Source organism: Patagioenas fasciata, chromosome W (genome assembly GCF_037038585.1).
Source record: "Patagioenas fasciata isolate bPatFas1 chromosome W, bPatFas1.hap1, whole genome shotgun sequence".
NCBI lineage: Eukaryota > Metazoa > Chordata > Aves > Columbiformes > Columbidae > Patagioenas > Patagioenas fasciata.
The window spans coordinates 66,858,840-66,883,170 of record NC_092559.1 but is presented as its reverse complement, the minus strand read 5'-3'; the positions used below and the strand labels follow the sequence as shown (position 1 = coordinate 66,883,170).

General features: G+C 45.3%; 1 pseudogene; it reads right to left on the bottom strand.

The window, feature by feature from the left end:
• Window positions 1–425: 425 nt before the first annotated feature.
• Window positions 426–24,131, bottom strand: LOC136115748 (carbonic anhydrase 9-like; annotated as a pseudogene).
• Between the last annotated feature and the right edge of the window lie 200 nt (window positions 24,132–24,331).

Sequence of the window (24,331 nt, the reverse complement as noted above, 5' to 3'; positions counted from 1 at the left end):
GCATGACACTAATGGGATGGAATACTTTAATTGATCAGTCTGGATGTCAGTCAAGGTCTGCCCTATTTAAGTCCCCCTTCCTCAATGCCTCACACCTGTGGGCAGAGCACTCAGAAAGTCCTTGGCTCTCAGACCAGAGCAATTAAAAACATTAACTCTGTGCTGGGGTGTTATCTCTTCTCAAACTAAGTCCAAATAATGACTGTGCTAGCTATGAAAAAGAAAGGTTTCTAACTGCATGAAGAAAATTAACTCATTTTCAGTCAAAACAGCACACTGCCCCAGGTAAACAGTCCATGTGGGCAATCTGTGTGGCCAAGGACTGCTAGAGCACTGGCCCTCCCTCGGCCTGGGGCAGGAGTAGGGGAAGGTGGGCTGGGGCAGGCTGAGTCAGCAAGGCCAGGACCTCTGCAGAGGCACAGGGCTCACATGGTGTTGTCCATGGTGGCTACTGTGTAGATGACCTTGGATTTGGTCAGTGAGTCAAGCCTAGTGAAAGAGGAAGGGGGGGGTGTTAGAGGAGGCAGGGGGGCCCTGCTAACCTGTGTTGCTGCCTGAGAGACCACCATTAACTCCCCTTTCCCATGCCCCAGACTGACCCTTGCCACCCCCTGGAGCCCCTCCTCCTGCAGCTTCCTGTCACTGTACAGCAGGAAGGTCAGTGCCATGATGGCAAAGAACACCCTGAAGAACATGGTCAGCACATTCTCTGCAAGCAAGCTGAGCACAGGCATGTTGTACTGGGGACAGTCCCTTGCGGCTACTGATTGAGGGAGATGGGGCAAAGCTGGAGAAAGCTGGTGGCCTAAAGGCAGAGGGAACATGAAAGCAGCAGCCTCAGCTTACCTGCCTGAAATGAAGACCTGGAGTGTCCTGCAAAACACAAAGAAAAGAAGATGTCTGTGAGAGCCAGATGTGTAAGGAGCTATTAAAGGAAGAATGTTGTTTTCGCAACTGTAAATCTGAAACCCGATAAAGACTGAGAGACATCCGGACTATCAGACCTTAAACATAAAACAAAGCCTCTTTGCACTGATTGCAGAAATGTACTAGTGTAAACCGATTTCTTTGGTTAAAGGTTAAGTTAGGGGGGCAGGTAATAGTCAGAGAGCCAAGAAACCATACCTTAAATGGAAATAAGTAAATAACGGGAGGGGGTCATTAGATTCAGAGTAGTGAGAGAGGCACTAGTGAGAGTGAGGCAGGACATCTGGGAAGCATCGGATAGGCTGTAAACCCTGGAGTACCTAACCAATGGGGAACAGGGGAGGGAATTTGCGTCCAGGACTAAGGGAATATAGGCAGAGGCTTGAGCCTTGTTCAGGGTGCCTACCTTAGTAGAACACCTGGTCTTGCTTTGTGAGAGATCATGCCTGAGCTTATTATATTGGCAAGATAATAGTTTCTTACAGATGTGCAGATGCTAGGGCAGCCCCTCACCCCCACCATGGCTACCTGCCCCCTGCTCAGCACACAACTGCCAGGACTCCCCTTTCCAAGCAGGTATGCTCTCCCGGCCACCATCCCCTCCTTCAGGCCAGCACCTCACCTTCCTGCTGCTGCTGAGCTGTCCCCACCTAGAACAGAGACAGCACAGTCAAGAGGTTGCCCAAGGTGTGTGGGGAGGGAAATGTCAAGCCTGAAGGGCTTCAGGCTATGCTGTCAAAGCAGGGCTGTCTGCAAGATTCCCCATTGCCTGTGAGCAGACAGGGGAGAGCTGCCTTCTGCATCCCCAGCAGCTCCCAAGCCTGGCCCCAACACCCTGCCAAAAACATTACAGGGGAAAAAAAAACATTCCTTGAACCACAGCCCATACGAAAGCCTCACTGAGTCCAACCAGAAACTCCCCCACCATGGCTGCCACCGCCTGGGAATCAGGCAGACAGGGAGCAGAGCACTGCAGCACCCCATGACTGCACGAAGTCCTGCAGGAGACCCTAGAGAGGAGCATGGGATGAGCCTGGCAGGCCGCAACCACAGGAACAGCTGCCTGTGGCAAGATGGTGAGCAGCTCCCTGGGAGGAAGCAGCTGGCCATTGCCAGCTCCCATTGCCCCAGCCTCAGTGGCTGGACACTTTGGAAGAGCTTCTGCAAGCAAGTATCAAAAGAAAGGCTTGGAGTAAGTGGAAAATATTATAAAGTATCTAACAGGCTTACCAAAGATAGAGTACGCTAGCCTAACTTGATATTCTTCTTTGATAAGTGATATTGTAGACAAAAGAAAATATAGATTTTATCTCTCCTGACTTCAGTGAAGTATTTGATGTGGTGCCACATGAGAAACTGCTAGCCAGGCTGAATGAAGACCACAGTGATTAAAAGTCTATGGCTGTTAGCAAGCTAGCTGCAGGGGGGGAATGCCCTGCCTTGTGGTGTGTGGTTACTAAGGCACTGCCCAAAGACCTGCCACCAAGCCTTTGTGCTGTTTCTATTAGTCACCTTGACACAAAGCATAGGTGTGAGAGACTGAAAGGGTAATGTCTCAAATACTGTGGCAAAACTAGTTCTGCAGAGCCACAGGAGATGGAACATCGTGATAAGGCGAATTGGGATTTACATGTCAACCACAAGCCAAGGAGCCACAGACAAAAGGCTGGATGCCACAGGAGGTAGGGGTGTGACAAAGGTCACGCAGTTCCGTGCTCTGATTGGCCCAGTTCAGTGTTCTCATAGGCCCGGCCGGGCACTAAGAGAGAAGACCCCAGACCGCTCTAGACCCTTCTATACCACAGGTGTCAAACACATGGCCCGCAGGCCAGATCGGGCTCACCTCCTTGTTTTATCTGGCCCAGCACCCAACAGCAGTGCCAAGCTTCTTGACTCTAGGCTCCTGCCAGGGTGCTAGTCAATTGTTCAGCATGTGTGATGTGCATTGTGCTGCAGGAGCAGGAGAATAGCGTTTGAATGAGTTTGACATCCCTGCATTACATGATTATCATTGCAATAAAGTTATGGTTAGAGAAAACACCTTTTGGGATTTCTCTGTGCACAGAAAAAAATGGGCCTTGCAGAAGAGAGCACAGCATAGTTTTAAAAATAACTTTTGTTATATGTAGTGGTAGAGACCCCCCCCCGCCCCGGGGGGATGGGGTTGTCCCCAGCCTGGCTGAGAGGTGAAGCCAGAGACAAAAGAAACTAAAGGAGCACCATTAGAAGGTAATAATGAGTGAGCAATCGCGGGACACATGCGTGCAGAGCGCGTGGACAGTACATGCAGCCTATCATGTTATTGTATAGCACAAGTTACAACCAATCACATTGTTGTAAGGCGTGGACAGGGCAGCTTTGCTATAAAGCTAGCCCGGTCTGACAATAAAGCGAACTCTGTGAACATCACATTGGTGTGTCAAGTTCCGTGTCTTGCATGGAAAAAGCAACATTTTGGTAACCCCGACGTGATACTTCCTATCGAAGCAAGATTGCCAGAAGTGAAGACGTGAGAAACGCCGCCTGGTAGGCGACGTCAGCCCAGCGCTTGAAGAATAGCGGAAAGTAGGCCTATGGGGAAGCAGGTGGCATGGGAAACACGGCATCCGTGGAAGAAAAAATAATAATGAAAAGTATTCTGCAGCTGGCTGCACGAACAGGAAGGTATTTAGAAAAAGACGCGTTAAAGTGTCTGCTCCTATTTGCCCAGTGGAAGGGGTGTGTCCGATCGACGGACGAATTTTTTTCTCCCGGTACATGGGAAGACATAGGGAACGAACTATGGGAAGCGGTCACAAGGGGGAGCCGCGAGGCTTGCGATCTCGCCGGACCCTGGCGGGAGGTCAGGCAGCTGATGGAGGAAGTCTCAGAGGAGCCGGAGCTGTGTGCCGTCCCCTCGGAGCCGCCCGCCGCGAGCTGCCCCCACTCCGAGAACTCCGAAAAATCAACACCACTGCTATGTCCCGTATAAGATCTGAAGTTCTGGAGCGGAGAGCAAATGATACCCTCTGCACCCTTTGAGCCATTGCCTGGCTCCGACGACGAATGGCAGCAACCAGCAAGTTTCAACAAGCCAGGACAAGTTAATCCAGCCGACGTGCCTTTGCCGGAGGACCCGATGGAACACCAGGACGGAGCACCGCAGAATCGCCCTGACTTCCAGGAGGAGAGCCACGTGCAGAGCCTGAAGGACTTACTGAGACGGCAGGAGAGCCAGATGCAAGAAGTTCTAGAAGCTATGAAACGACTAGATGGCGGTAACAGTAAAACTTCGCGGTTAATAGCATATAAAAAGGCGTCAGATGCAATTAAGGACGGGCTGGAGGCAATTGGCAGGGAATGTGAAAAACGGGGAAAACAGGAAAGGGAGGGGGCGGAATTAGACCTCACTCCGGAGGAGCTCCGTATCAAAAGGGAGCAAATACAAAAATGGGCTAGACAATGTGTTGAAGATGGGATGTGGTCTGTAAGAGAAGCAGATGAATATTTGAGAGTGCGATATGGAAAAGTGCTGGAGACTGGGTTAGCAGACCGGTTTGCAAATATGCGTCGACTTACTGATCCACAGGGAAACACAAGGGAATTGTATAGCAGTGATAGTAATGATAATTTGGGTGCTGCCCCTGTGCATCAGGGTAGAGATATTCCTCGAGATCATTCTTATAATGCAGGGGAACGTTGGCAAGGGGTAATCAGAGATGCAACCACTGAAGGGATCATGTTACCTAGCAGCATTACAGCAATGCCAGTGCACATAGATAACAGAGGACAAAGGCAGTGGTCGCCCTTTGATTGGAAAACGGTTAAGCAATTGCAAAGTGCAGTTATGCAATATGGTATGGATCATAAGCACGTGATGCAGCTAATCAATTCATTTTTCAAGGGGCAAGTACTAACTCCAACAGATATTAGGGCATTGATGGAGTTATTGCTTCCTCCAACGGGGTATTTGCTGTTCTTGGACAAGTGGCAGGGGAAGGTGGAATTGGCAGTATTAGAAAATGTTCATTTACCAGCTGATGATCCGTTGCGGTTAGATAGCATGGACCAGTTACTGGGTCGTGGGCAATATGCGGATGGTGCTACTCAGGCAGCGCTTCATCCAAGGATTTTGCAGCAAACAGAAGGGATTGCTCTGGCAGCAGTGAAAGAGTTACCAAATATAGGTAACCCTGTGCCACCCTATTCTACAATAAAGCAGGATCCTGGGGAACCATATATGAAGTTTGTGGATCGTTTGAAAGAAGCTATAGATGCCTCTCCTAACCTGACTCCAGAGGCAAAAGCTGCTGTGGGGAAAGATTTGGCTATGATGAATGCAAACACCCAATGCCAACAGATATTAGCCGGTTTGGGAAAAACTGCTTCTCTGGCAGAGATGGTGGAAGCTTGCACACGGGTACCGATTATGCAACAGGAGGTAGAAAAAGCAAAAATACATGCTCAAGCCCACGCTGCAGCCTTGGCTGCAGCACTTAAGCCTGCAATGAAAGGCCGAAGCCCTTCTTCTTGTGGCCTAACATGTTTTACTTGCAGACAGACAGGACGTATTAAAAGAAACTGCCCTCAGTATGCTTAGCAGCATTACAAAAATGGCATAACTGTCCAGTTAATCTGGTAGCAGATTCTCTTTATGTTGTGGGAGTTGTACAATGAATACATAGAGCGCTTTTGCAGCAAGTTTCCAATTCCTTGTTGTTTGAAGCATTGTTAGATTTGTGGAACGTATTAGATTATAGGACAGCACCAGTATTTATAATGCATATAAAAAGCCATACTAACATACCAGGTGGTCTAGTAGAGGGAAACAGCATTATAGACAAACTTGTGGCAGTAACAGATATATCTCCTTTTGAACAAGCCAGACAAGCTCACGAATTCTTTCATCAGTCCTCAGCAGCACTCCGAAAACAGTTTACACTTACCAAGGAACAAGCTCGAGCCATTATTGCAGCTTGTCCTGATTGTGCCTGCATAGTACCTCTGCAACAAAAGGGGGTAAATCCTCGGGGCTTGCAGCCAGGTCAGTTATGGCAAACTGATATTACTGAATTTGCACCATTTGGCCGACAAAAGTACATTCATGTCTCCATAGATACCTGTTCAGGACTGCTGTGGGCTACAGCTTTGACCTCAGCAAATGCAAAGGCGGTAAAGCGTCATTTATTACAAACTTTTGCTGTCATGGGTGTCCCTACACAAATCAAAACAGATAATGGTCCTGCATACCGCTCTGATGGACTTGCAACCTTCCTCGTGCAGTGGAAGGTACAACACCTGTTTGGAGTCCCTTATAATTCTCCTGGCCAGGCAATTATTGAGCGTGCACACCGCACATTGAAAAATCTTTTGTCTGTTTTGAAAAAACAAGGGGGAATTGGTGTGAGCCCAGAAGAGGTATTGATGAAGGCATTGTATGTGCTGAACTGGCTTAATCCTAAAAGTGAAACTGAAATGGAACTGGTTGTTATGCACCATATCAAAAATGTCAAAGATTTTTCCGAAAATGTACCTAAGGTTAGTGTGTTTAATCCAGTAACACAACAATGGGAAGGTCCTATGTCACTAATAACCTGGGGAAGGGGATATGCTTGTGTTTCTACAGGTAACCACAAAAATTTGTGGACCCCAGCAAAGTGGGTGAGACCTTGGCTAGCTAACAAAGAAGAAACCGATTGCAATGATGACAACCCTTAACCTCAGAGATGTTATCACTTTTAGTAACGGATGTAGCCAGTGTTGAGAATACCACTTTGTAAAACAGAGCAGCAATTAATTTTTTGTTATTGGCCATGGTCACAGTTATGAAGAGTATGAATGTATGTGTTGTTTGAACTTAAAGGATAAAAAGATAGAAGATTTGCAGAACAAGAAAATAACAGAAGATGTTGGGTTTTTTGTGTTGGATGCCTTGTTTGGTTAAAAGTGTAAGAAACATTTAACAAAGAGCTGTTGTTTTTACATAGCTAAGGACCTGGCGTCTGACCCCAGCGGGGGGGAAGGACCAAGAGACATCGGACTATGAATTCTTAATATAATACACAGTTTCTTCCTGGAATATTTTCTGACACCTGTATACATACTGATACCTGTATTTACAAGCTAAATTAGAGGGGAAGGGGATTGTATGCGTCGGGATAGTCTGTAAACCCTGAAGTACCCAACCAATGGGGAACAGGGGAGGGAAATTGCGGCTGGGATTTTGGGGAAATACAAGCAGGGGCTTTTTGCCGTGTTCGGTGTGCCTGCCTTTAGGTAGAACACCCGGTGTTGCAATATCGTTATTAAAATTGCTTTGCTTAGAGATCCTGCCTGAGCCTATTATATTTTGCAGAAGAAGTGTTTCTTACAAAAGGAATATTGAAAACAGGTCTGTTCTTGTTAATTGTAATTGTATTAGCCTTAATGTTCTTACCCTGTATTTCACACTGTCTTTAAAGCATGATACGGCGTATTGTTAATATTGTATTAAATAAAAGAGGGGGAGATGTAGTGGCAGAGCCCCCCCCTGCCCCGGGGGGATGGGGTTGTCCCCAGCCTGGCTGAGAGGTGAAGCCAGAGACAAAAGAAACTAAAGGAGTACCATTAGAAGGTAATAATGAGTGAGCAATCGCAGCCTACCATGTTATTGTATAGCACGAGTTACAACCAATCACATTGTTGTAAGGCGCGTCAACAATTGTAAGGCGGTCCAACAATAAAGCGAACTCTGTGAACATCACATTGGTGTGTCAGGTTCCGTGTCTCGCATGGAAAAAGCAACAGTTATATTTGTTTTTCTCTGAGGTTTTTATAATTTTACCAGCTGTATATTGCATTATTATGTGATGCCAGCATTTCCCTCTTCTGCTTGTGCTAACAGGTGTGAGAAATGCAGTTGTGATTCGTGCTAAGATGTTTAATGTTTACAGGTATAATCAAATGAGGCATGGGCTCTGAACCTGGAAAAAGGAAAAGGTGGTTAAGTTCTATGTAAAAAGTTATGAAACTTGTTTATGAAGTTATATTGACAGAGGGAACTAACATTTTAAGGGTTAACTAAACATATAATGGGTGCCTACTAACAAACTAACACTTTAAGGCTTAGCCACACAATAAATGCTTAGTTTAGAGCTTTATGTAAACTTATGTTAAGAAAAACAGAACCCCATCGAATGCCAAGATAAGAAGTTTTACTGCACCTAGCTGTAAACTTGAGGAGACAAGATAACGAAGATTTACAGCAAAAGGGGGCGCCAGTCTGGTTTCAATCGACTTGGCAGCTTGGGTTCCAGTCAATTCAACATAATGAGCCAAAGGTAAAAAGTTCACTGTGACGAAGCTGAAGGAGCCTTCATCCAAAGACCCCGAAGGACCCCTCCTCAAATTCACCAAGTGACACTGCGCAGGCGCAACAGGGGAGGGTCAAGGAGGGGACTATGGAAATGGTTATCTGAGACTCATTTTAATCAGAAGTGGGGAAAGTTTATGAATATGTATAGGCGTTCCTGGGGTTATTATGAATATGTAATACCTTACTGTATTTAAGCACACTTCTTATTGTTAGAAGGTGTGTGTGTTGGGCGGAGCGAATCCCCGTGCACCCAGCGCTGTTTTGCTTATGCTCTAATTAACACGTGTTTAAGGAATACAAGGAATTGGATTAAATGTTGTTTATCCATAGAAAAAGTGTAAGTTATTTATTTCACAGGAATACTTCAAACTGCTCAAGTGAATTGTGGAGGAGTAGTATGCTGTCATTTCTATGGTATTTCTGATTAGAAGATGTGCTCATGTGTAACAGTTTGGAGGATGAGGAGGGTCAGAGAGGAGAAAAGTGTTGGAAAAGTTAAAGGCTGCATAAGAGTACCTGAATGTTTTATCTCTTTTTAGTTAATATGTAATTGCAGTTATTGAGTGGAAACTATTGAGTTTCTACTAGTGTTGTTGAAACTGGTGAAACTAATGCTATTGAGTTGCCATGGAGTGGAAAGAAGCCACACACCATTTATGATTCTGTTCTGAAAGCCTTTTACTTTCCTGTTGCTCTCAAAACCAGTTTCACATCTAGTAGATTATTACGAATATTTGCTTTTGTTAATTAAAACCAAATCTAGCATTAAAAAATGCAATACTTAAATATATTTGATTTAGTTTATATAGACCTTTTAAAACAGGTCTGTATAAATGTAATTTTAGGACTGAAAAAAAAGTCCTAAAATTACATTTGGCCCTTTGAAGGCAACCACGAGGATGATGTGGCCCCCAGTGAAAATGAGTTTAACACCCCTGTTCTAGACCCTTTGGAACTCTTCCACCTTTCACAATTGCCCTCCAGCGATGCCTGCACAAAAGACCAAAGATTATACAAGCAGGCAATCCAGAGGACTATAAAAAGCTCACCTGTACAAGCACTGGCAGTGTGCCCACCATCTTGAGGACTACTCTGCCCACCAGTCTCATCGCATGAATCAAGCCAGACCCCAGAGGACACCACACATTGTTGGATCCAGACTACGAACCCCATCATTCTCATCGTGGGAGCCATAAGGGTGGTGAAATCTCTGTCTCTCTTTCCTTCCCTCCCCTCCTTTTTCTATTCTTTTGCTTTTCTTTTATTAAGTTATATACCCTGTTCCCTGGAAAATAAGACCTATCCCAAAAATAAGCCCTAGCATGATTTTTCAGGATTTTTGAGAATGCTCGAAATATAAGCCCTACTCCAAAAATAAGCCCTAGTTACAGTTCATAAAAAAGTCAATTTAAATAGTGCCTAGGCAGCTATACATGTAAAAAAGTAATAAGTTTTGGAGCAAAAATTAATATAAGATCCTGTCTTACTTTTGGGGAAACAGGGTAGTAACGTAAGGTTTAAAACCCCACATTGCGGCAATGAGGAATGATTCATACAGACACAGACAGAGACACACAGGCACAGAGTTCTTGTAAGCAGTGAGAGCAGAGCCAGTCAGAGCTGAGCTCTCTTTTATTAACAGTTCTCAATGTATAGGTTTACAGATACGACCCACATTCAAGCCTCAAATGAATATAATATTGTTGCAAACTTTCTTTTATCAGAGGATTCCCCCACAAAGTTATTCTAATGTGTAAGGATGCATCCTAAGGGGGAGCAAGGTGGTATTTTAGTAGCGGAACCGGTTCCCATTTTGTAATTATCTCCCCAAACAAAATTCTTTTGGTACCAAATATAAATATGCAAATTAAAATACCGAGCTCAGATATGCAAACCAAATACCAAGTTCAAATATGCAAATGGATCACAATTACACTTATTCAAGACAGTATCTTGATTTTAGCATTGCACCTTTGAAATGCTTACTGCTCAGCTGGGTAAAGGTACCACTGGGTCTCCCTGACAAAACAGGTCAGTGCACACTGGAGCCCAATTGGCACCTGCCGCTCCGCCATTCTAACAAGCTGGACTGGGCAAGGCTTTTATTAGCGTCTCATCTGGTGTGCTACAACTGTTATCCCAAATACAGGATTCTTTATCCGGTGTGCATACAAAAAGCCAAATTTAGTACACTGAGATGACACAGCCTATCACAGAGTTGCACAAGTCTGAATGCTGGAATAAAGCTAGCATGCTAGAAAGAAAAGCAACAGCCATCACACACAAAATTTTACCACCATGTTCACGCAGCATGGTCTTCTGTATTATCACAGAATGTACATTTTGAGTCCATGGATTCTCATTATTTAACAGTCTGTGAACTTACTGTACCATATAACAGGCAAAGACCTATCAAAACTGTAATATGCTTAAACAGATACCTACAAAGAAAACAGGTTAATAAGGAAAGCATCTTGCAGACTTAAGCAAGTTTTCTATGACCTGTGTGTTATCAGTTAATTCTCTCTCAGCTTGTTGAAGTTTAAACTGTTACGCCTGTAAAACTGTCTGAAATGATTTAATGATCTCTTGTAGAGATTTATTTTGTCCTGCTCTTCTTGCTTTAAAACCAACATTAATTGCAACATAGTGTTATACTTAAAGATTTTATTCTCCAGCCACTTTTCCCAGTCATCAAACTTACACAGCAGCCACCATTGATTACAATATTTCACAAGATCTTCCTTCCTCATATTTCCAAGTGCTTCCCTATGTTCTAAAACACCTCCCAATACCGATTTCTTAGGAATATGACCGAAAACAGTCATTCCTGACCTCATCTCGTAAATAAAATCCATGAGAAGAGGGAGGGAGGAGGGGAAAGCATGGAGCGGCTTGCAGAGCAAGTGGGAGAAGGATGGAGAAGATTTACAGTGCACTTACACGAACAATAGCACAAAGAAACTGTAACAACAATAAGTAAAACAACTCACATTCCTGACAAGCTGCTTGATTTTCAGAAAGGCAATACACAGAAGCATGTAATATGCACTGTAAAACTCACAGATATAGCTTATGTACAGGGGAAGCAGCTTGTTCTATTACTAATGCAATCCTGCAGATCTCTTGTTCAACGAGGACTGCTTTTCCCTGTTACACTCAGGGATTAGTGTGGTTACAAAAATTTACTCACCCATTGGATTGCAGGGTCACTGCCACACACACTGCTCAAAGAGCCTCACAGAGGTCATACACTCACACGGGGCACCAATTGCAGCAATGAGGAATGATTTGTACAGACGCAGACAGAGACACACAGACACAGAGTTCTTGTTAGCAGTGAGAGCAGAGTCAGCCAGAGCTGAGCTCTCTTTTATTAACAGTTCTCAATGTATAGGTTTACAGATATGGGCATGGACCAAGAGGTTAGATAGTTTTTTCAAAAAATGTTATTCTAAACACACCATACTCATGTTATGACTGTTTTCAGTCACATTCCCATGCATATCTTGTGGGCGGCATTCCGACCCACTCATTCACATGCCCAGGCCCAACATTCACACATCATACATATAGGGGCATTTTTCTGACCCGAGATATCATTCTCACTGACCTGGGCTATCATTCCTTATACTTATAAAAAACATACTTCTGTATAACCTGTCCAAGGCTATTTAGCTGGAACTGCACATCCTGCCATTCCCACACCACATATGCCTCAAAACTCTTTTTATGTAAATCTTTCTGCCACTACTAAATCATTTAACAATTGGGCCGAGCTGCAAAATAAGTCTTTGTTTACGGACCTTAAGTATCATGTATACTCTTTTCCAACCAAGGGGAATGACAAATCTGAGTCACCTCTCAAAACTGAAAAGGAACAGGATGTTGGACAGAAAACCCCCAGTGATCTCAGAGAGCAGTAATGGGCAAGAATTCAGTGATGCAAAGTGATAGTCACACCTGAGGGTTAACATGAATTTCTACTCATCATTGGAAACTACTAACACGAGAAAAGCCTTCAAGGACAAACAGAGGACAGGTAGATGGGGATGCATCAAGCAGGGGACTGTGCGCCTGGACAGGATGGCTGTGTCACCCACTGGCAGAGTGCAGTCTTCGGGAGGAGCCCCCTGCAGGTCTTGGCACTTGGCAGTGGGATGCTCGCTGCAAGCATGTACCTCTGCAGCTCCTACCAAATTTAGCTATTGCGTTTGGGGATGAAGAATCTGGCTGGGATGCTAGGAGTTGGCTACTTGCCCTTGACCACACATACCCCAGCCATGCTACTGTTGCTTCTGCAAGACCAAGGACAAACTAGTTCCTAGAAACCGATCCTCTCCATGCAGGGTGAGACAAGCGCAGAAATGGGGGAGAGTGGGATCTTGAGACCAGTGCTGCCACAAGTCACCTGCCTGGCAGAGCTAACCCATGCAAATGCTGCATTTCCAAAAGAGACATGAAGCCTCAACTCCCACTCCTTGCCCTATCTTTGCATCCCCGTGGCTGGGTGAGGCCTGAGCACATTCACACGCTCCTTACCAGAAGGCAGCTACTTCACCAAAAGGAGGGTGGTTTGGAAACTTGCTGGCATCTGTTGTCATCGGCATTTGCTGTCATTGTTCCTCAGGCTTATCACCAGCACTGACATCTAGAAAGAGAGCAGCGTGAACAGAGCAGGGTGTGTCCTGCCTTTGGAAGCCAGACAAGCCTCGGGACAGATGCAGATGGTGTATGCTTGCAGAGAGAGGCTGGGAAAGACTGGGCATGGAGCTCCTTGCCCTGATGGACCTGTTCATGAGAGAGCAGTATGCCCTGGTTGAAGACCATCCACTGGTAGCAGGAAGGGGTGGTCGGAGAGCCACTATAGTGGAAGTAGAGTTTCAGGTTGGCAGGCAGCAGGCCTGTGATGTTGAATCCAGGCACCAAGACTTCCTTGCCTGGGAGAAGAAACACCGTGAGAGCAAGAGTGGGACAATCCCTTGGAGGACAACAAGCAGGACCAGTATGGAGATCATGGGAACAGACCTAACCTGGAGCATCCCTCCAGCCCAGCTTGGCACCACATATGCCAGGGTCCTCCCTGCTGCACCTAGTGTGCTGGAGAAAGGTCAGTAGGTTTGCCATGGAGGCAGGGGAAAGCATGTGAGAGCATAGGGCACATTGGAAAGCTGTTTCTGTACAAGCTGTGCAATGCTGCCCTTCTCACATACACATGGTAAATGCCTGCTACAGCCTCTCTGCAATGCAGTGGGTTTCTCTGCTGGGCTGCAGCTTCTTGGACAAGTACTAGGTGGGACAGGGCCTTATGTTCTCTTTGGATTTTGTACAGTTGCTCAAGTATTTTCTGATAGTATGGGTTCTTCCTTGGCCTAACCTGCAACACAGAGACCCCACAGAAATGACAAGCACAGGGGCTGAACAAAGACTGGGTGGTGATGGCAGTAACACCAGGGAAGAATTATTCCCTGAGAGGGGTACCCTGTCCTAGTGACCCCTTCCTCCCATCAGGGCTGCCTTGCCCTCTCTTTCTCCAGGTACATTTGCACCTTTGCCTGTCCCCAAAACTGTGCCTAACTCTGCCCTCCTAGTCCCACTCTCCCCCCAGCACTGCTCCTACCCCTTCTCACCCAGGGCTGAACTATGGGACTTGCCTCCAGGAAGGCTCTCAGTATGGTCAGGCCATCCGGGTAGACCATTGCCTCCTTAAAGCTGTCATACTTGGTGTTGCAGTGGACCACATGGATCTGGAAGGGAAACATGCAACCCTGATGCAGGACGGGCACCTCCAAGAGGTGCTTAGTGCCATGGGGCTCTAGCCTGCCAGAGCAAGGGGTGGGAGAGACATGCACTGACTGTGCTGAACACCCCTCCTAGCAAGGGAATATGCTGGTGAGACCAAGAAAGTGTGCCACCGCGAAGCAGCAAGCATGAAGGGCTGCCCACAGGAACTTCCCTGGTCATGGACAGCAAACCAGTATTCTGCCCTAGATACTGGGGGGTTGTATTTGCAGAGCCGGGCTCGGTTTGAGGACAGCACTAGTGAAGGAGGAATGAAGCCAGATGGAATCTGCAGAGCAGAAAGACAATGTGTACAGAGTAATCAGTCCCTGTAGCTCCCAAAGCAGGTTGCTCATGGCTGCCGGAGGAGCTGGCTCCCTCAGCCTGGGGATTGCTGTGGCTCCTGCTCCATCAGCCCAGGATTTGGCTGCAGCAGAGGGACAGACTGTATTGCTCACACATGATCAGCCTCAGGCCACCTGCGGGCAGAGCATCCTGTCTCCTCACCTGTGCACCTCAGGCTGCAGTATGAGTTTCGCTCTTGTTTTGTGTACTCGGCACCAAAGCATGGGTTCCTACACTGATCTCTGCTGCTGCAGAGCTGCCCAGGGAGCAGAGGTCCTGGCCAAGTAGTTACAGCTTTCATCTAGTGACAACCAGGGCCATAAGCTAGGACCAGGACAGCACTCCAGCACCAGGAGAGGAAAGGATGCATGCACCACCACAAGGGCTCCTTACCTCTACAGCAAAGTGGCACCTGTTGATGGTGTGTTCCAAGCTGGGTCCTGACAGGGAGCCCCAGTGCAGGTACAGCTGCATGGCTTGGTACTGCTGGGTGTAGCCACTGGTGATGGCCGGTGACTCAGGCAACTCAAGGACAACTGCAAGGGCAGAAGGAAGAGGTCAGTCAATAAAACACAAAGTCCAGTCTATCCCACAAGGTATGCAGAGATGTCTACAGGGAGTCATCCTGGGCTTGTGGAAATTTGCTACAACAAACAAGGTTGCTTTCCATCTTTAATGAGGCTATGGGTGGGTCAATGCCCAGAGGTGTGCCAATGCAACAGGCTTCAACTTTCAGCTTCAGGTTCCAAGACACCCTGGTAAATACATCAGCTTCAGAAATAGCTGCTATGAAAATGCTGGAAAGTGAATAGGCACCCTCCCCCCATTCCCGCAGAGACTCCCAGGGGCCAGCTCCAGGCCAGATGTGATCCAACAATTTATTCAGTAAGTGAGAATAATATAAAGAGACTGTGGACAAAACTCATGGAGAAAGATATTGACAGAGTGGTGAATACCTATGAGAGCAGGACATTCAGGGACAGAGAGCTGCCACACTTGGCAAACTGGGACCATTCAAACAAAGGGGCCTGTGAGTGTCTGACCAGCACTGGAGCTGGTGACACAGAAGCATTAAATCTTCTGAAAGTATTTAGAGCCAAAACTTTGCTTCTTTGGGTACAGTAAATACATACTTGGTTTTGCCTTTTACTTTCATGTGGTTTAGCCAGGTATCTTGAACTCAAACAGCAGATCTAAAAGCTGAGTTACCTGGACATGCAGCAAAAATATCAGGAGCATCCCTGGACCTTAAGAAAGGCTGTCCTATTCTTCTAGGCACCTTTTCCTCCTTTTAAAAAAATCAACTATTTTCCTACCTCCTCCTTTATAGGTGAAGTGTCTCAGTCACATCATAGACCTAGGGCACAGATTTGGGATTAACAGTGTAACAGGACCGTGATGAGTCATTTGTTCTCTGCGGCGTTCCCTGCTACTGGGTTCAGAGATACAAAACTCAAATACCGGAAGCGAGAGACTGCTCCCTCCCTGGGAATTTATCTGCTTTTACACTTCTTTTGTACATCTAAATCAGTACATTAATTCTACTAGTTACCAGAGTAATTTTCAGGCCCTTGCAAAAGCTTATACGGTGTATATACTTTATATTACAAAAAAGAGTAACTGTGCAAATATCTTAGTAGACTTGCATCTTTTTATTTATGGCTTTTTATAAAGCAGACCAGCAATTGCCAGAATAAAGAAAAAGCATCTTATAAGTATGTGAGAAACTACTTATCTCCCACCCCAATGAAAATGTTCTGACTGCTTTTCTGAAAACCAAGAAACACCAGATGTCAGGGTGTCTAAAATGGCAACTAGTTTAACTCTGCAGGCATGCTAGAGCAGGAAGCAATAATAGAAAGCTCTGTGCATGCACTGCATGACTGATCTGACCATGCACAGTGAGTCCAATCTGTTGAGTTTGCTGTATACATAGATCAGCTCCATGTCACTAGCTACCAGGGCAAGGAGGTGCCTTATCATACCTTCAGAGAATTCAAATCCCTGTCTCTGCCAGCTTTTCTAAGCTCAGGGACTGACAGACACCAGCATGTACAAAACACTCAATGTGCTCCCAGAAAGAGCCAGTAGCAACCAGGACTACCATCCCTGGCTATGAGGTGGTGAGTGGGAAGGAGATGGGTTTTTCCCTCCATATCTGGCATGGTCAGACTGATACTAAAATAATCTAAGTTGTGTCTGGAATTTCCAAAAAACATTCTAAAACCTCTACAAAATGTCTTAAGATCCTGAGACAGCATCCTAATACACACACTCAAAGAAGTCGGACAATGTTGTATCCTAAAAGACTGTATCCTAACCTTAAAGGCTAAGCCACATCAGAGACTAAATAATCCTTTAAAAATGAAATGCATGAGAGGAACCAGTTGCTGTAAACCTGCATCAGAAATACCAGGGACACATTTTTAAAGGAAACATGGGTTATAACAAATTCCTGGAGCGAGCTCCCAAAGGCAGCGAGCAGTGAGTTCTCTGTCTCCTGGTTTCTCCCCTCCAGCCAGGAAAGCACATGGACTCAGCAGCCCAATGCTTCCCTTTTGGCCTTGAAGGCAATGCAACTGCAGCCTGTAAGATAATCCCCTTCCCAGAGCCCAGGGAAGGGTGTCAGAGAAGTCTGGTCCTGCCAGGAAAGGCTAAGCAGGCTCTGCCTGAGCTCTAGCCTGTGCCTTTGCACCCACCTGTGTGCCCACTGTTCCTCGGCTTGAGCTTCTCATTGGCAGGCAGGCTGTAGCCAGAGAGCTGGATCAGCCACAGCTGGGGGCTGAACATGGTCCTGGCTGTGTCGATGTTGATGGGCTACTGCGTGGTGCTCACACAGCCTAGATAGTCCACGCCCCAGTGCTCCCAGTCTAGTACAGGGAGGGAGGGAGCACCAATGAGATGACCCAGGCAAGAAGCCTGCCAGAAAGGAGATTTGGTAGGTGGTGGGGAAGGGCACTGTCCAGGGAATAAGCCATGCACACAAGGTTAGTTTCCACCAAGTTAGCTTGGGAGCCACCATATGACTGCATGCAGCTGTACCAGGAAAGATCTCAGAGTGTGGTGAGCTGCCAGGAAAGTCTATTTTAGGGGTGTTTGTGAAGTGCACAAGAGGATCATTTACAAAAGGACTTGGCAGGCCAAGGAGCTGCTGCTCTGCTGCTCTGCAGCTCATCACACACTTGCTGCCTTACACAGCCTGGCCTCTGGCAGGTAGTGACCTACCACTTTGCCTGCTCTGCTACCTGAGCCCCATGAGCGAGGGGCCACAGTGCTGCTGGGATCATGTGAGTCCACAGCTACAGGTCTGATGGGTTCCCAGCTGTAGCAGTGCTGGTACAACCCTGCAAAGGGCCAGCTCACATGGCTGCAGTGACTGTTTAAATTGCTGCTTCTCTGCAGTACCATAGCTGGGATAAGCATGGCTGATGCCCCTAAAACCTCTGCTCACAGCACAGGGGCTGCCTCTCTAATAGCATGCCTTGGGCTAGTGCAAGCCCAGGCTCACCTCGCCAGCTCCTCAGAGGACCCCTGTAAAGACTGAGCTGTGCATTAGCAGGTCCTAGCCAATCCTTGATCCCAAGCAGAGTGATGATGCCAGGGCCTGGCCCACTACTGTGGCAGGAAGGTGTGGGAACAGCAGGACATGCGGTTGCAGCCACCTGGATGATAAAGGAAGATCAATACTAACATGACCATCTCGACGAATAATACTAACATGATTAAATTACAGCAATTAGTCAAAACATGAAGGGCCTTGGACAGGTTATATAGAAGTATGTTTTTTATGAGTGTAAGGAGTGATAGCTCAGGCCAGTGAGAATATCTCAGGATAGAAAACTGCCCCCATATGTATGATGTATAAATGTTGGGCCTGGGCATGTGAATGTGTGGGTCGGAAAACCGCCCACAAGATATGCATGGGAACGTGACTGAAAACAGTCAGAAGATGAGTGTGGTATGTTTGGAATAACAATTATTGAAAAAAACCCATCCTGTCTAACCTCTTGGTCCAAGCCCTTATCTGTAAACCTATAAATTGAGAACTGTTAAGTAAAGAAAGCTCAGCTCTGGCTGGCTCTGCTCTCACTGCTAAGAAGAACTCTGTGTCTGTGTGTCTCTGTCTGCGTCTCCATATGCGTCATTCTCAATCGCCTCAGGAAGGGGTGCATTTGCACTACAGCTGCAGCAATGCCCATCACAGGTACTGTGGAGAAGCCCTCCAAGCCATGGTGGAAGATCAGGGCCAGGCAGGATGGGGAGGGAGGGGGACAAAGGTGTCCTGCAGGACACAAGCTAATTCCTGAGCAGGTGAAAGTCCCAGCACAGGCTGCAAGACACATCCAGTTTGGCACAGGATCAGGCAAGCACCTGTTCAGGGAGGAGCCCTGATCTGAGGGCATCCCCCACACCCAGGAGGACATTGATGCAGATGCTGCTTCCTGCTCAAATCAGAGCAAACCCCAGCCCTTCAACCCATCTGTGCCCAGATTCAGGTACCACTGAGGTGGCAGGGTCGGGCAGGAGGGAAGAGTGAGCCACAGAGTGTGCACAGGAGCCTGTAATCATTTAACCAGGGCTGGCTCGGGCCCAGGGTCTGCTGGGTGATAGGAAAAAAGCAGGAGTAACTGCAGGGTATTTACCTTCATAGCTCCAGTGATTGTGGTTAGGACCTTGAAAAGGAGAAAAAAACCCACCACATGAATGGAAGGGAAATGTTGGCAGCAAACACACCTCTGCCAGGCAGTAGGTCCCTGGACTTCCACTACATCCCTCTATCTTCAGGCCCTCTCCTCTGCCTTTGCTTTCTCACTCCTCCTTCTGCCCTGGCAAGGGGGATGCTCCCAGAGGGCACTGCCTCCTCTGAGCAGGGCCAGGTCTCCTGTATGCCAGAGGGAAAACCCCGGGTCTTCTTGTAGAGAAAGTTAGTCAAAACTTAGATCTAGCAGCTTAAACATTAATTGTGGATGGGTTTCTATTAGATGGAGATTTGTTACTGAACTAGTCAGGCCCAAAGGAATTTCAAGGCTACCTCGGAAAGCTGAAAACAGGACCTACTGTGGGAGGGAGGCAGTTCTACAATAACAGGACCTCAACAAGACGTAAATCAACGGACCTATCAACAGTGAGACTCCAGCGCATGGACAGCTTGTGAACATAGATGATATCCAATTAGTGAATGCATGCTTGGAGCATGGACGCATGATCAGAGAATAGTTGCATATATAAGGAGGCTTGTTTCTGTAATAAATGGCTTTGCATGATTCACATTGAATCGGAATGCTGAGTCCTTTATTCATTCCAACAAATAATAGCTAGAATAGAGAAAGCCTATAGATTGTGGCATGTGAACTGTAACAATGGTATTACAACATGCTGAATAACTAACTACAGAATTGACCAAAACCAACCTAAGAGGATGTGATATTGTATAAGAAGCTGACCACTTAGCAACGAAACAGCAAACAAATCAAACCAATAAAAAAGCAAGAAGACCTCAGACCTTAATATTACTATTGGTTTGAACTATTGCGTGAGGGGTGGGGAACTTAGATAGTAAGGGCATAATTGCCCAGGTATTTCTTTGTCTGGGGTCCCTCTTCAGAGGCATCCAGCTCGAGCTGTAGCACTATTAATAAAAATTACTTTCATGAAGGAATTTGTCTTTTGGTTTATGCAGAAACCTAGAGTCAAATCCTGTTATGGTGGCTGGCATGTGTAATTTCCATAATAGTTTGGCAACCCAGATGGGAGTCTAGGCAACCACCAATGGATGTCAGACTCTCTCATCTCCAAACGTCCAATTGCCAGCATCGGGTTAGTTCACCTGGGAACTTCAGAGACAGGAGGTGCTGACCGGCGAGTGTTAAATTTCCACTACTAAATTCTAAGCATTGGTGCATGCTAAAATTCCACTACCATATTGTAAGCTTTTTGATGCTGAGTGGGTTTGAGTTGGAAGTGCACTAGGATAGGTGTGCACAGCCTGATCAGTGCAAGGCACACAAATTTGGCATACAGATATGGGGAATGTACCTGGCATACAGAAGGGGATGCCCTTAGCTGAGGTACTAGAAAGCTGGAGGAAAATAGATGGCACTACAGATTAATTAAAAAACCAAAACAAACAAGCGATACATTGTGTAAGGAAGACTGGCCAGCAGTTAGAGGAGTGGGGGTATGGCCCCACAAAGGATCCTTTGAATTAAAGAAATTGGCTACGCTCCAGAAAATTTTAGAAGATTAAAAACCTCAGCATGTGGATTATTGGTATGTATGGGATAATTGGACATATAATCACCATAAAGAGGATGGTTGAAAATGAGTACAAAAACCTCAAGGAAGAACTTTAGCTGCAGCAATTGTAACTAATTTAACTGAGGCGCCTGCAGAACCAATCTCTGCACCACCCTAAGCTCCTCTCTCTGTATCATCCCCCCAGTCACTTTTGCTGTCCCCACTGCTTCTGCTGGATTCCCTAATCCTCTTGTAATGCAGCCAGGAGAGGGGGGGGGGAGGTGAATGTGTGTGAGAAATGTTCCTCCACCATCTCTGTTGTTATACCCATCACCCCTGGAACTCTGAAGATTTGGTTATGTGGGGAAATTGAATGCCCAGGTTAAGGGAAGATGGAGGTCAATGTGCATCATTATTTCCCAATATTTGTTCAGGATATAATCCATCCTGGGCTGATGTTAACCTGTTGTTGAGTTATTCCATCCAGACAGAAAGATAATCAAAAAGAATGTGGAATTAACCCTACAGGCAGGGGGAAATTGGACTGCCTGGCCTCAGGTTGATTCTAATTTGGATTATAATAACCAAACAGATAGAGATAATTACCAAACAGTGTTTAGAAATCTGATAAATGTGATTAGAGCTTGTGAGGAGATAACAGTAAATTAAACTAAAATACAGGAATGTAGACGGAGGTCAGAGTAACACCCCAGTGACTACTGGGGAAGATTGCAACAGGCTTCATTGACATACAGTAGAATGACTCTCCAGAATTTTAATAATAAATTGGCATCAAATGTGTTTGTGGACCAAGCCACCTCTGACATCTGCAGCTATTTTAAGGATCACATGCTGGGATGGCAAAGAAAAAATTTGAAAGATATTATATTACCTGGAAGTCCTATACTTGTACAATATGTAGATGATTTGTTATTTGTCAGCAAGACATACAAAGATTGCTTGAAAGATGCTATTTGTCTATGTACCGCTTTAGCAGAAAAAGGTCATTGTATATCTCTTTCCAAGCTTCAGTTGTGTCAGCAGAAAGTAAAATATTTAGAATTAATATTAACAAAAGGACAAAGATTAATAGATCCAGAACATGTCCAGGCTATTGTAGAAATATCTCGACAAAGTCCTGCAATAGCAGCAACATAACTGTCATAAAAAGGAGCAGACCATTAGTCCTGGGTCAGTCAACAACCATGTATGTCCAGTATGAAGTAGAACTTATTCTTAAACAGCATGCTACACAAGCATCGTCCCCACAAAGAGTTCATTATTATGAATTAATTATTTTAAATGTAGATAATATTATTTTTAAAAGTTGTAATGTTTTAAATCCAGCAATTTTACTGCCTATTCCCTCCAATGATGAGACACATCATGATTGTGCTGAGGTAGTGTTTCACTCCAGACACCTACAGGAAGATCTGCAAGATTAACCTCTAAAGAACTCTGATCTAATCTTCTTCACCAATAGAATCATAGAATCTTAGAATGTTAGAGATTGGAAGGGACCTCAAAAGATCATCTAGTCCAATCCCCCCACCGGAGCAGGAACGCCTAGATGAGGTTACACAGGAATAGATCTTCATACTACATGAATGGAAAACGACATCTGGACCACACAGTGGTGAGAAACTTAGAGGTACTTGAAGCAGAACCTCTACACCCCTCAGTGAGTGCCCAAGGGGATGAATTAACTGTATTAACAAAAGCAGCCTGGTGGGAATGTAATCAGTGGATAACTATTTGTACTGATTCTTTTGGAGTATGTCATGCGACAGCTATGCTGTGGAAAGAACGAGAGTTCCTTACCTCAGCAGAAAAGAATATTTCTAAAGGAACTGAAATCCAAATGCTGTTGGAAGCTACAAAGCTTCCAAGGAAAATTGCTGTAGTACACTGTCCAGCTCATAACAAAAACTCCAATGAAATTAAAAGAAATAATAAAATTATTCAAACTTGTAGTCAGATAGGTGTAAAAGGGCCTGAAATTTTACGTATAGTACTATGGGATACTGGAAATATCCCTCACCAATCACTAGGGTTGTCATCAACAGGAATAATGTTTGGCAAACACCTTTGTCCCTGCTAGGACCAGCCTCTTAGATGGAGATGGATGAGTTACCTAATTTGTATTGGAGATACAAAAACATTTACAAGAAAGTTTCAAAATTAAAAGGGATCATACTCAGTGGTACCAACCCACCCCTGCAGAGATATAGATACATGATTTGCAGCCTAGAGACAGAGTTTTAATAAAAGTATTTTCCTCATAAATCTAAACTGGAACCCAGGTGGGAGGGACTGTATACTGTCTTATTAAATTCTTACTTTTCTGTAAAGGTTACAGGGAAGGAAACCTGGATCCATCATTCACATGTTAAACGGCTACCTGAGGATCATTCAGTAGATGAACACTGACCAGCGATGGAGGAACCTACCACAATTGCTACTTTGGAGACTGAAACCATTTGAATTTCTGAAGGATGAAGGAGTTCCAAATTTGTGTCATTTTTGTTTCTTTTTTCAGAGCTGTTTGGATGCAGGACTCCCCAGATGTCTAGTTAAGCAGACCATCTGAGGCTGTTATAAGGGTGCCATGGTTTGATTGTAAGGTGACAATAAACCGTGGCAGATGTTTAATTAACCCCCTCTTCCCCCCAGCCCCCCTTCCCCCCAACCCCCCCTCCCCAATAAATGCAGGGGATTGGAAGGGAAAGAAAGACAGAGGGAAGAGAGTTGAAAAATATTAAAAATGTTTTACTAATGCTACTAATAAAATAGAGAATATAATACAAAATATACAAAACCAGTCTTTAAAATCCCGTCAAAGATCAGCACTGCTTCAGCAGCAGCAGAGCCTGCACCCAGAAGTCCTGGATTGGACTCTGTAGCAAACCGGAACTGGATTCAGTCTGTCACTAGGCCTCAGTTCACAGGGACAATTCGCAAGGTCCTCTCCTAATGTTGGCCATAGGAAGAAGGGACGAGATCCTCATGATCTCCCACTTTTATATGAAGTATCATGTGAATGGGATGGAATACTTAGTTGGTCAGTTTCAGTCACCTGTTTCAGTACACTACTAGTTGCCTCTCTCTCACAGGATGTGCATCCTTATCTGCGACCTTGCATTCCATTGCTATGTCTACCAAAACATGTATCTAGCTTTCAGAAAAGTGCAGTTAGTAAGAAGACTTTAGCTGACAGGAAAATTCACTAAAAGAGAAACTTGGTTTTAACAAAACCAGGACAAAGGGGTTTTACCCCTCTTGCTATATGTACCAGCCTTATAGGAAGGATTATGGAAATTTTATGGGTGAAGTTACTAACATTCACTGTGTTTATTACATAAGTAAAGGGAATATCTAAATTTGTACAGCCCCATTACGAGTGGAGAGAAAGCCTCTATTTTAACTTGTCACAAACCATATTCTAAATTACTAAAAAAACTAACTGTTGTATATGTACTCACCTCCCAAGTTACTCACCTTCAAGCATTCCCCTGTTAGAGATGCCTATACCAAATGACATAACATGGAACAAATACTACTTTCTATTGAGACTATGTTGATTCACAACAATGGAAGGTGATAATCCCAGAAGCAAAGAGAAAATATGCAACGTGTAAAATGTCAGGCCCTCTCCAGTCAATTTAAGCTCTTATACAATGGTACTACCCTTGTGAGCAACTTCAACGA